The sequence below is a fragment of the Stenella coeruleoalba genome (genome assembly GCF_951394435.1).
Source record: "Stenella coeruleoalba genome assembly, chromosome: 7".
Lineage (NCBI taxonomy): Eukaryota > Metazoa > Chordata > Mammalia > Artiodactyla > Delphinidae > Stenella > Stenella coeruleoalba.
This window is the reverse complement of record NC_137153.1, coordinates 53,767,138-53,780,676: the sequence shown is the minus strand read 5'-3', so window position 1 is coordinate 53,780,676 and position 13,539 is coordinate 53,767,138.

Below are 13,539 nucleotides of genomic sequence, written 5' to 3'. Positions count from 1 at the left end.
AAGTATTTTGATTGTGAAATATTTAATAGACCTAAAGTTACTGGCTTAAAGTACTGTTAAAGAAAACTTTGCTTGAAGTTTTATTAAGACTAAGAATGATTCCCAAGAGGTCCAAGGGCCTGGGATAATTGCATAGTTTACCTCCCAGTCTTATAGAAGACTATGATAATGATGATAGAGTATGATAGTGAAAAATATAAGCACCTCCTAACTTCCACATTTTTATCTGTGAGGTTATGATTAATATTGGATTGACTTACATTGGCTCAAGTCAGTAAAGCCCAATTCTGTATCTTTTTCTATACAGAATCAAGTCTAAGTCATCTCTTTATCTAATTAGAGAATTAAGGGTGGTTGTACAGTCCAGTCACTTCCTCATAATTGTAGTCTGTGTTATGTCAGGAGAAGATTAAGCGTGTATGTGTTTATGCTACGTATATACAATTAATTTATTCTATAAATATGCAAGTGAAAGGAAGAAAATGAGTAAGTATGTTGGCAAAAATTGTGAAAACAGAAGCCTAACCAGGAGAAAGGAATACAACGTTGTTCTTGAAGGAAAGAAATCTCTTTGTATGTTTGCTTTTCCCAGGTTTTAGTCTCTCATTATCTAGAATATAATTGAAAAATAATATTTAAAAATAGAATATATTTCCCAATAAGATGAAATACTTTCACTCAAATTCTCACTTGGTTATAAAGAATTTCCCTATATTTAAATTTTTATAAAGGTTCTCATATTACATAAATAATTTCTCAATCATGTTATTTGAATTACAAAGTTATGTTCTTTGAAGAACCATTGGCTTGAAGTGACCTCAAAAAATGTCAGTTTTGGATGCCTAAATAAGTCAAGTAATGGAATAAGCTTAAAAAAAAAGAAGGAAAGAAAGAAAGCAGACCAAAAACATAACCAGATTTACCATAGTCATTTTTCCTGGTTTGGGAGAGAATGACTTCAACCTGAAAGCATTTTTTGTCATTTAAAACAGACTTTTTGGTGAGATCCCCTTAAAAAGAAATACAGGTTTCCAATTAAATTTGCTGGAGCAAAGACATGAATTTCTCTCTGCTGCTTCCAGAAAACAGTAATGAAAATGGCAGTCAGTGGTTAAATGGTATAAGACCACACAAGGACAAAGACAGGAGAGGCGATGACAACAGATTGTAAATATCAATAACATTTTGAAAACTGGAAAATTGGTGAATAGTATTTGACTTAACAGAACTGAGAAAGCTGACACTTAAGTGGGAAAGCCAAAAAGAAAAAAGGAAGTAAACCATTCCAAAGATAGAAAACTCCAACATTATTTAGGAGGCAGTGGTACATTGGAAGAAACAAATAAAAACAAACAAAAATAACTCTGAGAAAGCAGAGACAATTCAGGGAGAATGATAAAACAAAAACAATTATGGAAAAAGAAACCTTTCAGAGAGATAAAGTATTGCATTCATAAAGCACTAACAGGGTATTATAAAAATATTTAGAGAATAAATAGACTCTTAAAAAGTGAAAATACAAAAGCAGAAATTTCAATGTCTGTATGTTGCCAGGAAGGCTGAACAAATAAAGAGGTTGAACAAAGGGATGGAAAATAGGAGAGAAAAAAATATTTAATTAAAGGGAAATTCACATAACATACACTTACAAGTTTCAAGTGTACGATTCAGTGGTTTTAGTGAACTCATGATGTTGTACAATCCTTTCCCTCTAGTTTCCAAACTTTTTCATCACCCCAGAAGAACACACTGTAAAATACATTTTAAATGAACGAAACTAGCTAGAAGGTCCGACATCTGACTAACAGAAAAAGAAAACAGAGAAAATGGTGGGAAAGAATTATCAAAGAAATAATTCAAGACAAATTTCCAGAGCTGATGGATTTGCATTTCCTGATTGAAAGGACACACTGTGCCTTTTTCATGCTATGCCCAATGAAGTGTGAGAAAAGACTAACACTAAGATACATCCAAATAAAATATTAGAATATCAGGGATAAAGAGAAAAATCCTAAAACTTTCAAAGACAAAACACAAGTTACATGAAAATAACTGGGTATCACAATAACTTCAGATTTTGCAATAGCACCCTGGAAGATAATGGAGCAATGCATTTAAAACTGTAGGTAAAATTATTTCCACCTAGAATTCTATACCTAGCTAAATTATCAATCAACATCGGGGAAAATGTGACATTTCAAAATGCAAGATTTCAAAACCTTTATCTCCTTTCCTTTCTTAGAAAGCTAGTGAGAATGTACACTGAGAAAGAAGATGTGGGGGGCAGGAGAAAAGGAGATCTACCAGAGGAAAGAAGTGAAGAGTGTTTTGATGATGGTGAGGATGATGATGATGATGACAGGAGGTCCCAAGATGACACAAAAAGACAAAGAGATTCAGGAGGGATTTTTCCCCATAGGAAATGAAACATATATTGCAACAGATTAACTAAAGTGTTTAGACATATTGAACAAAGATTTACAGTTTTCCTTGAAAGTTTGAGGGTGAATTAGTAACAGGTACATAGAAGACAAAGCAAATGAAAACAAATGAGGCAATGATTAATGCCAGGAAAGAAAAACAAAAATACCGTACAATAATGAAAATGTTATTATAGCAAACAAGGTGGCTCATTTGTGAATCGTAATATAAGCATAATAAAGTAAACACTGAATATTGATTTAACTCCAAATTGTGATGCTACATTATAAAGATGGAGAAAGAGAGGGACAGAGAGAGAGAGAAGCTGGCAGAGGGAGACCTATATAAGAGAGATTAAACCCTCATCTTTGAAAGTAGGAAGTCAGTAGATATTATCTAAAACTTTTTTGGAAAAATCAAGATATTCTAGAATAACCCACTTAGAAATAGGAAGGTAAATACTAAGAGAAAAGAGAAAAACAAAAAAACCCCCTAACAGACTTGAAAGCAGTGGCCACTAGAAATTTGGAATCAGGGATGAAGAGTATAGATCAGAAAACTGCTGGTTTTTGTTCTTGTTGTTAAAAATCCTGTAATATTCTCCGATTGTTTAAATTAGTTACCCGTACTATTAAGCATTCTATTAAGTAGTTATTTGGTGAATATCATGAATATTACATATGGTATGAATAAAAGTAACTGCCTTAACCTTCCTTACATAGATATTTATGACTTAGAATAAAATGTCCAATTATAGCTCACATACAGATTCAATACTTAGTCTTAAGCAACTTAGATGGAAGTGAAAATGGTGTGCTAGAAAATTATGATGATTTTAAATGTGGCTCTCTTGGTGACAAAAATACTGATGATGGAGATGCCTGTGAAGAATTTGAATCAAATTGTTTAATGAATATATATGAGTAGGAAAACATCCTAAAATAATATTAGATAACATGTTATTATAAATATGTATACATGTATGTGTAAATAAATTATTAAATGATTTTTACTATGTCTTCAAAGTTTCTAAAATATTATATATTCTAGTAGGGCAAAAAAACCTAACACCTCACTATTTTTGTATCTTCTCATTAGGAAAATAAGGGATTGATTTAATTTCGAGGTCCCTTTATATTTAGGAAAATTTGGTAGTTGCTTCCTGCATTGTTCTCTGAAGCTACTAGTAATGACATGTGAATCAACTTAAGAATCTACCACTAACTGGTTTTTCTTCCTTTGTCCATCCTATATAGTCACTGAAAACATGATTGTGTGAAATATGTGTGTTGTGTTATGTCTCATACTGTCATCTTAATTAATTAAAAATTAAATCTTCCATACCACTCAAAATATTCTGGTAAGTAATCTTAGTCTATACACTTTAGGAAAAGCTAAAAATCATTCACTCATTCGAGACTGAAATTATCTGATACAATTTTCATTGACAGGCTCTTAAAGTTAAAGGAAAGTCTACAGATTTATTAACCCAGAAGGAATGGACAAAATGTATGCTATATAATTTTATAATTGAGAATTTAAACTGTAAAAGAAAAACTATCCAATAAATGTCTCATCTCTTGTGTTTTAACCCTATCCAAAATTAATCCCACGCTTTTGGCCACATCCCTGACAATGGAGTCTTTCATTCTAATTCTGTGATGTTAGCCTGGGGTCTAGGAACATCCCTGAGAAGACAAAAAGGAGGAATCACCACGGAAACCACTATAGAAATTCCAATTATCTTTTAGGTGCTTTACAACTGATAGCTGAATACCTTTTGCACATGGTCACTCTTGTGATAGGGATGCTTCAGGGTTCATCTGTGGCAAGATTGTGTGTGGGAAACCTTGGACTTCCAAAGAATAAAGAAATCAAAAACCCCTCCAAAACAGAAACAAAACATCAAACCAAAATAAAAACCAGACTACGCATCTTCCTAATAGAGAAGGGATATTTCCTTCACTGTATTTATCAAAGAGATCATTCTGATGTAGCTAACAGCAGTGGAGCCAAATTGTTCATTTTTTTTCAGTTGTTTATAGATGCCACTAGAAAAGGTTTCAGTGCGTTTAGACAGGGATGAGGGCATTCACCTTTTTCACCTGTTACTCTTCCTGGGAGAGCCAAGTCTCTCTAATAATTTCTAAGGGAAATATTTAATTGCATAGCTTCCTGTAAATAAATGTATTTTCTTATTTAATATGGTAGTGAAGAAATCCATTTTTTAAAAATAAATTTATTTATGGCTGTGTTGGGTCTTTGTTGCTGTGTGTGGGCTTTCTCTAGTTGTGGCGAGTGGGGGCGACTCTTCATTGCGGTGTGTGGGCTTCTCACCGTGGTGGCTTCTCTTGTTGCGGAGCACGGGCTCTAGGCACGTGGGCTTCAGTTGTGGCACGCAGGCTCAGTAGTTTGGCTCACGGGCTCTAGAGCACAGGCTCAATAGTTGTGGCGCACGTGCTTAGTTGCTCAGCAGCATGTGGGATCTTCCTGGCCCAGGGCTTGAACCCATGTCCCCTGCATTGGCAGGCAGATTCTTAACCACTGCGCCACCAGGGAAGTCCCAAGAAATCCATTTTTATCTTCATCTCTTTTTAGTATTTTTTAGAATGAGGTATTAAATGGTAATAACAAAGTTCTCTTTGTTTTCCTTTCTTTGAGAGTTCGTTACTGAATACTTACAACATTTCATCATAAAGGGGAAAATAACCCAAGAATTATCTGATCTTTAATGACTTCATTTTAACAAATGATACAAAAAGAGAAGCAAGATGAAGGACATCCTCTTAACCTATTCAGATGGAAATGTCAATCAAGAGGAAACATTCTATAAATGTGTATTGATACAAGCAAAGTTGCATCATCTGCCAGCATTGTTATGCTGTGCAAGAAAATACTTCCAGTGCTAAGAAGCAATGGCTAACTATTGTTTTCATATTTCTATTTTTTATGTTTTGATATAAAGCAACATCTATATTAAAAAAATGGATAGGGGGAGGAAAAGGAGAGCAATTAGGGTAGGCTATAAAGGTTGTAAAACTCCTAACTGGTGTGGTTACAGGGCATGATGGCCACTGAATAGATCCATTAGTCATAATTGTTGCTGTCAGGAGCCAGTTAAATGGCTGTCTCTGAGGAGGTCACCTTCCACATATGAGCTGCCCTACACTGAGTATTAGACTTGTCAGGAGGCTGAATCCTGACTCATCTGGACAAACCTTAAAAACATTTTTTTTTTTTTACTTAATAGAAATGAAATAGCAAAGCTTAAAAGCAATTTAGTGTTTCTAAACTGAACTAAAACACATAGCATACATAGTGGTGATAACACTAGAAAAGCTTTATTGTCTGCTGTCCTGTTCCCAACCTGTGCTGGGTAGTCTCCGTTTGCCTCTTTAGAGCCACTCAGCTTCTCCACCAGGCTCTGGGCTGACCTCTATGGTCAGGACCTCTGACTTCCATCTGGACTCAGCCTATAGGAAGTCCTAGTGGGGACTGAAGGATGGAGGAGAGGGAATTTTTATTTCCCTGCTCTCAGATATTTAATTCCTTGGTGTCTTATTTCTTGGGCCTTGTGCTCCACCAAGGACCACAGCAGGGCCAGGTGAGGGTGAGGCAAGTGAGGTCTTGGGTGCAAAATTTAAGGGGACACTCACTCTCAGGGCTGTGCAAGGGCAGGGTCAGCTCCTGAGAGTAAGGGCCTCCTTAAATCTGACGACTAATGCCTTACATTTATTCTTCCTTTAATCAAGAGAATTCTGTTCCTTATAATCAAAGCAGTACAGACCAAAATAGTAAGGCAACAGAAGTCTGAGAAGTAGCTGGAGAACACCTGGTTGTTCTAAATGAATTCTGGATTATAGGACCTAGAAACATTACATCCCAGGCAGGACAGGCTCCATAACTTGTAAGATCTAGTGAAAAAAAAGAAGTGAAAAAAACGGAAATGTAGGGCCCTTGTTGAAAAACTCTTGAGAACTTCCAGAAAGCAATAGGAGAGCACTAAACCAAACATGGGAACTTTCTGAGTGTGAGCCCCTGTGTGACTACACGGGTCACACAGCCAGGAAGCCAGCTCTTCTGGGATATTTGCAAGTGAAATTGCTGATCTTTGACGAATTGTGGAGAATTGGAGAAGCATGAGAAAATTAAGTTAAAAGTCATTTCAAAATCTTGAAATCCCTGTGACAGCAGCATGGGTTTCTTATGCATCGTTTTGGCCCAGGGTGTTTATTAAACCCATGGTGAGAACTTAGCAGCAACAATAATAACTAATATTCACCGAGCTCTTATTATGGGCCCATAGCCTGCTACATGGTAAGTATTCCTCTTTGTTGAAGGAATGGATGGATAGGGGAAATTCAGAAAGTGGCTAAGGGTTTTATACAAACGATCTCATTTAATCCTTAAGCAACCTCATAAGTAAATATTATTATTATCCCCACTTTATAGATAAGGAAAATGACACCTGGGGAATTAAAGCAATTTGCCCAAGGTCACATGGTTAATTAACCTCTGGGATTAGCACCTGTATTCCTCTGATTTCAAAGTCTAAACCCTTAACCACTCTGCCCATAGTAGGCACTTGGGAATAATTGATTGGTTTTTGGATTATCTTTTGCTATTAACTGGTCATATGTCTAACAACTTTACTAACCTGACACTAGCAAATAATAATTATTATTCAAAATCTTAGAAATTCCAACTAGTAAATACTAACTGTACAAGAGACTCTGATCATATATAGGACATTCTCTCCTTAGGCAGATATATTCTCAGACATTTTTTTTCAAAGCAGTTCCCTTTGTTTTATTTTTTTAAATTAGTTATCTATTTTCTACATATTAGTGTATATATGTCAATCTCAATCTGACATTATTTATTTATTTATTTAAATTTATTTATTTATTTATTTTTGGCTGTATTGGGTCTTTGTTGCTGCGTGCAGGCTTTTCTCTAGTTGCGGAAAGCAGGGGCTACTCTTCCTTGCAGTGCGTGTGCTTCTCATTGCGGTGGCTTCTCTTGTTGCGGAGCATGGGTTCTAGGTGTGTGGGCTTCAGTAGTTGTGGTGCACGGGCTTACTTGCTCCACAGCATGTGGGATCTTCCTGGACCAGGGCTTGAACCCGTGTCTCCTGCATTGGCAGGTGGATTCTTAACCACTGCACCACCAGGGAAGTCCCTCAGACATTTTAAAATTACCTTTCTCCTCTTCTGTCATAGGGCAAGGGGAAATTATTATATCCTGGATATAATATATGATATACTGTGTCATGGATACCTACAATCTTACAAATGTGTCATGCTAATTAGAACTCGATAGTCATGAAATCGCATGTAGATAAAATTATGTAGATAAGAAAAAGCTACACATCTGAACCCTTAGTGACAAATTTCAAGGAGTAGAAGTCTTAAAGAAGAAAAATCCCTTAAGAATGGAATGTATACGTTAATACTGGTGAAAGCAGATCTACACTTCTCCCATCATTTTATGCAAGGTCCTGTATCCAGTACCAGTCTTGTGAAATCCCCAGGCTGTAGGAGTGTCTCCAAATCTGGGAGCAGCCCAGGACAAGCTTTCTCTCAGGTGGATGCAGCAATCTCTAAGTACCTCAGTGTGCACAGCAGGAGAGCAAACCTCTGAACCTGAGTGTATGCTGACTGCTCGGTTCACCACCTATTGGCCATTGTTGCAAAGGAGGCACCTTTCTCTCACAAAAGTAGGTTAGTGCAGCAGCACGTAATAAAAATAAAAAGTAGGAGAGATTAAAAGAAAGAAAGCAGAGAGGAGAGAGAAAATATAGTATCAGATGCTGGAGAAAACAGCTGTGTTCTCTACAAGGGTAAAAGGGGGCAAGAACTGCCTGCCCTGCTCCCCAGTACAGTAACTCTTCAAGGTGTGATGTGCCTCAATTGTCCTCCCTTCCCCTCAAAACTCACCTCACATACACAGACATCTGCACCATAGTTGTCACTACGAGTGCTGCACCCAGCTTCTACTGGCTCCTGTGCACTGATAGTGCACATTTCTTCCTAACTCCATGTTCACTGATATCACTTTCATCGTTTGAAATTAGCCACAGAGTATTTACACTGAAGAAATCAACAAGCACTACAATTTTTTCCTTAGTGTTTTAGTCTGTTTGGGGTGCTATAACAAAATATCATAGACTAGGTGGCTTTTAAACAACAGAATTTTGATTTTTCACAGTTCTGGAAGCTGAAAGTCAGAGATCAGCATCATCGGGTTAGGGTAAGGGCCATCTCCAGGTTGCAGACTTATCGTCCTATCCTCAGATGGCAGAAGGGGGCTAGGGAGTTCTCTGGAGTTAAGTAAGTGCCTAGGCGAGGGGTTATGTTTAAATCTGGGGTGAGGTGGGATGGGGACAGGACCATAGCTAAGGAAGCAGCAACAGAACCAATTGCTACTTTTTTTATACAGCAGGTTTTTATTAGTTATCCATTTTATACATATTAGTGTATATATGTCAATCCCAGTCTCCCAACCAATTGCTACTTTTGCATACATTCTCCACAAATACAAAAGCCAGGAGCAAGGGCAAATGACTTCTTCCTGGTAATGCCCTCTTTTTCTGGTTAAAGAAAATTCTTTAGAAATCTTATAGTTCTATAAGTCTCATAGGACAGAACCGAATCACATGGCCACACCTTGCTATAATGGAGTCTGGGAAAGTATCTGGCAAAGGGGAACAAAATAGCCATAATGGGCTTGGGTTAGGGTAAGTAAAATACAGTGTGTGGGTCAAGTCTAGACCTTCACCTGTTTTTGTAGAGCCTGCAAGCTAAGAATAATTTTTACATTAAAAATATCAGTACAGGGACTTCCCTGGTGGCGCAGTGGTTAAGAATCCACCTGCCAATGCAGGGGACATGGGTTCGAGTCTTGGTCCGGGAAGAACCCACATGCTGCGGAGTAAGTCTGTGCGCCACAACTACTGAGCCCACGTTCCACAACTACTGAAGCCTGTGCACCTAGAGCCTGTGCTCCACAACAAGAGAAGCCACCACAATGAGAAGCATGTGCACCACAACGAAGAGTAGACCCTGGTCGTCGCAACTAGAGAAAGCCTGAGCACAGCAACGAAGACCCAACACAGCCCAAAATAAATAAATAAAATAAATAAAATAAAAAAAAGAAACTACTACTCTACAATGTGTTTAAAAAAAAAAAGTACAGATTCATCATGTCAAAATAAGAAAAGTAAGCTTTATATGTCATGCTTTTTTTCCTAGCTTTACTGAGATATATTGACACAAATACATTGACACATAATACATACACAAATATATTGAGATATAATTGTGTAAGTTTAAGGTTTGCAATACATTTATTTGATACATTTATATATTGCAAAATGATTACACCACAGATAGCTAATACCTCTATCACATTAAATAATTACTATTTCTTTTTTTGTGGTGAGACTATTTAAGATCTACTGTCTTAGCAACTTCCAATTATATAATATTATTAACTATAATTACCATGCTGTACTTTAGATCCCTAGAACTAATTCATCTTATAACTGGAAATTTGTACCCTGTGACCAATATCTCCCATTTCCCCCACACTCGCAGTCCCTGATAACCACCATTTTACTCTCTGCTTCTATGAGTTTGGCTCTTTTAGATTCCACATATAAGTGAGATCATATAGTATTTGTCTTTCTCTGTCTGATTTCTTTCATTTAGCATAATTCCCTCAAGATTCATCCATGTTCTCAGAATTTCCTTCTTTCTCACGGCTAAATAATATTCCATTGTGTTTACATATACCACAACTTCTTTATCCATTCATCCTTTGACAGAAACTTATGTTGTTTCCATATCTTGGCTATGGTAAATAATGCTTCAATGAACTTGGGAATGCAGATAACTCTTCAAGATCCTGTTTTCATTTCCTGTGTATATATACCCAGAAGTGGGATTGCGGGATCATGTGGTAGTTCTATTTTTAATTTTTTGAGCAACATCCATACTATTTTCCATAGTGGCTGTACTAATTTGCATTCCCACCAACAGTGCACAAATGTTCCCCTTTTTTCCACACCGTCACCAACACTTGTTATCTCTTGTCTTTTTGATAATAGCCATTTGTTTTGCTGTTAAGTTATATGAGTTCTTTACATAGTTTGAATATTAACCCCTTATCAGATACGTGATTTGCAAATACATTCTCCCATTCCATAGGTTGCCTTTTCATTTTGTTGAGTGTTTCTTTTGCTCTGCAGAAGCTTTTCAGTTTGATGTAATCCCACTTGTTAATTTTTGCTTTTGTTGCTGTGTTTCTGGTGTCATATCCAAAAAATCATTGCCAAGACCACTGTTGAAGAGATTTTCCCATTTTCTTCTTGGAGTTTTACAGTTTCTATTCTTATATTTGTCTTTAATCCATTTTGAGTTATTCTTTTAAATGGTATAAGATAGGGGTCCAATTTTATTCTTATGCATGTAGTTACCCAGGTTCCCCAGCTTCATTTATTGAAGAGAATATCTTTACCCATTAAGTTTTCTTGGTTCCCTTGTCAAATATCAGTTGACCATATATTCAAGGGTTTATTTCTATGCACTTGATTTTGTTGCATTGGTCTATGTGTCCTTTTTTTTCTGCCAGTACCATACTCTTTTGATTACTATAGCTTTGCCATGTAGTTTGAAATCAGAAACTGATGCCTCTAGCTTTGTTCTTCTTTCTCCGGATTGCTTTGGCTATTTGGGATCTTTTGTGGTTTCATACAAATATTAGGATTTTTTTTATTTCTGTGAAAAAAGCAGTTGAAATTTTGATAGGGATTTCATTGAATAAAGATGACTTTGGGCAGTATGGACATTTTAACAATATTAATTCTTCTAATCCACGAGCATGGCATAATTTTCCATTTGTTTGTGTCTTTTTCATATTCTTTCGTCAGAGTTTTGTAGTTTTCAGTACAGATCTTTCACCTTTTTGGTTAAATTTATTCCTAAATACTTTATTGTTTTTGATATTATTGTGAATGGGATTATTTTCTTTATTTCTTTTTTGGATGTTTTGTTGTTAGTGTATAGATGCCCAACTGATTCTGTATGTTGATTTTGTATTGTGCAACTTTACTGAATTCATTGATCAGTTCTAACAATTTTTTTGGTGGTGTCATTAGGATTTACTACATATCAGATCATATCATCTGCAGAAAAAGATAATTTTGCTGCTTCTTTTTGGAGTTGAATGCCTTTTATTTCTTTTTCTTGCCTGATTGCTCTGGCTAGGACTTCCAGTACTATGTTGAATAAGAGTGAGAGTGAGAATCCCTGGCTTGTTCCTGATTATAGAGGAAAAGCTTTTAATTTTTTGCCATTGAGTATAATGTTAGCTGTGGGTTTCCCATACATGGTCTTTATTATGTTGAGGTATGTTTCTTGTATACCCGATTTGTTGAGCATTTTTTATCATGAAATGTTGTTGTATTTTGTCACTTTTTTCTGCATCTATTAAGATGATCATATGATTTTTGTCTTTCATTCTATTAATGTGGTGTATCACATTTATTGATTTATATATATTGAACTATCCTTGCATCTCAAGGATAAATCCTGATTGATCATGGTATAAAATCTTTTTATGTGCTGTTGAATTTGGTTTGCTAACATTTTGTTGAGAATTTTTGTATCTATATTCATTACGGATATTGGTCTGTAGTTTTCTTGTAGTGTCCTTACTTATCTGGTTTTGGTATCAGGGTAATGTTGGCCTCATAAAATGTGTTTATTAGTGTTCCCTCCTTTTATTTTATTTTTTTAGTGTTCCCTCTTTTTAAGTTTTTGGGAAGAGTTTGAGAAAAATTGTCATTAATTTTTCTTTAAATGTTTGGGAGAATTTACTAGTAAAACCACCTGGTCCTGGGCTTTTTTGTTTCTTGCGAGTTTTTTGATTACTGATTCAATCTCCTTACTCTTTGGTCTATTCAGATTTTCTATTTCTTCATGATTCAGTCTTGGTAGGTAGTGGGTTTCTAGGAATTTTTCCAGTTTGTTGGTGTATAATTGTTCATAGCAGTCTCTTATGATCTTTTGTATTTCTGTGGTATCAGTTGCAATATATCCTCTTTCATTTCTGATTTTATTTAAATTCTTTTCTTAATTTTTCTTTGTCTAGCTAAAGGTTTTTCAATTTTGTTTATCGTTAAAAAAACAGTTCTTCATTTTATTAACTTTTTCTATTGTTTTTCTGGTCTCTCATTTATTTCCTTCTGCTAACATTGGGTTTAGTTTGTTCTTCTTTTTCTAGTTCCTTAAAAGTGTAAAGTTAGGTTCTTTGATATCTTTCTTTTTTCTTAACGTAGACATTTATTGCTATAAACAGCCCCCTTAGAAATGCTTTTGTAACATCCTGTTAGTTTTAGTATGTTTATTTCTAGGGATCAGGGCAGGCAGTGGTGGTGACCAGAGTCAGTGCTGATTACAGAGGGCCAGCTGCAGGTATCTATGTAGTGGTAAGGACCAGTTGCAGATACATATGTAGTGATGGGGGCCAGGGCAGGCAGCAAGGGCTGGGGCCAACTATGGACTCACTGACAGCTGTGGGACGCCAACTGTTGTTGTGTACTACCATGGCTGCTGGGTCTTGCCATGGGTGCATGGCAGTGAAGGCCAGTGATGGGGGCTGGGCCAGGGGCATGCAGATGTCTAGCTGGAGGGGCTTAGCTGCAGGTGAGAGCAGTAGTACAGGCCAGTGACAGAAGACAGGGTCTAATCTGGTCCCACAAGCACCTGCATGGGCTCTGGTCATTGATGTGCTCTCCTGTGGCTGCACAGTCTCCTCCTGGGTATATGTATTGCAGTGGAGCCCAGTGACAGGCATCAGGCCAGTGGCATGCAAGTGCACAGCTGGAAGGGCTAACCCTGAATGTACGTACAGTGGTGGGTTCAACTCAGAGGTCTAGACTGCATTCACAGAGCTGCAGAGGCCTGGGCTGAGTTAGTGCAATCCCCCGGCTCTGGTAGGATGAGAGGTGGGGAAGTGAGCAGGGAGGGACTCAGGCGGCTGTTGTCAGTGAAGATGAGTATCTGTGGGGTGAAAGCTGATGACATCTTCAGGGCTCCTCAGTGGCTGTTTGGG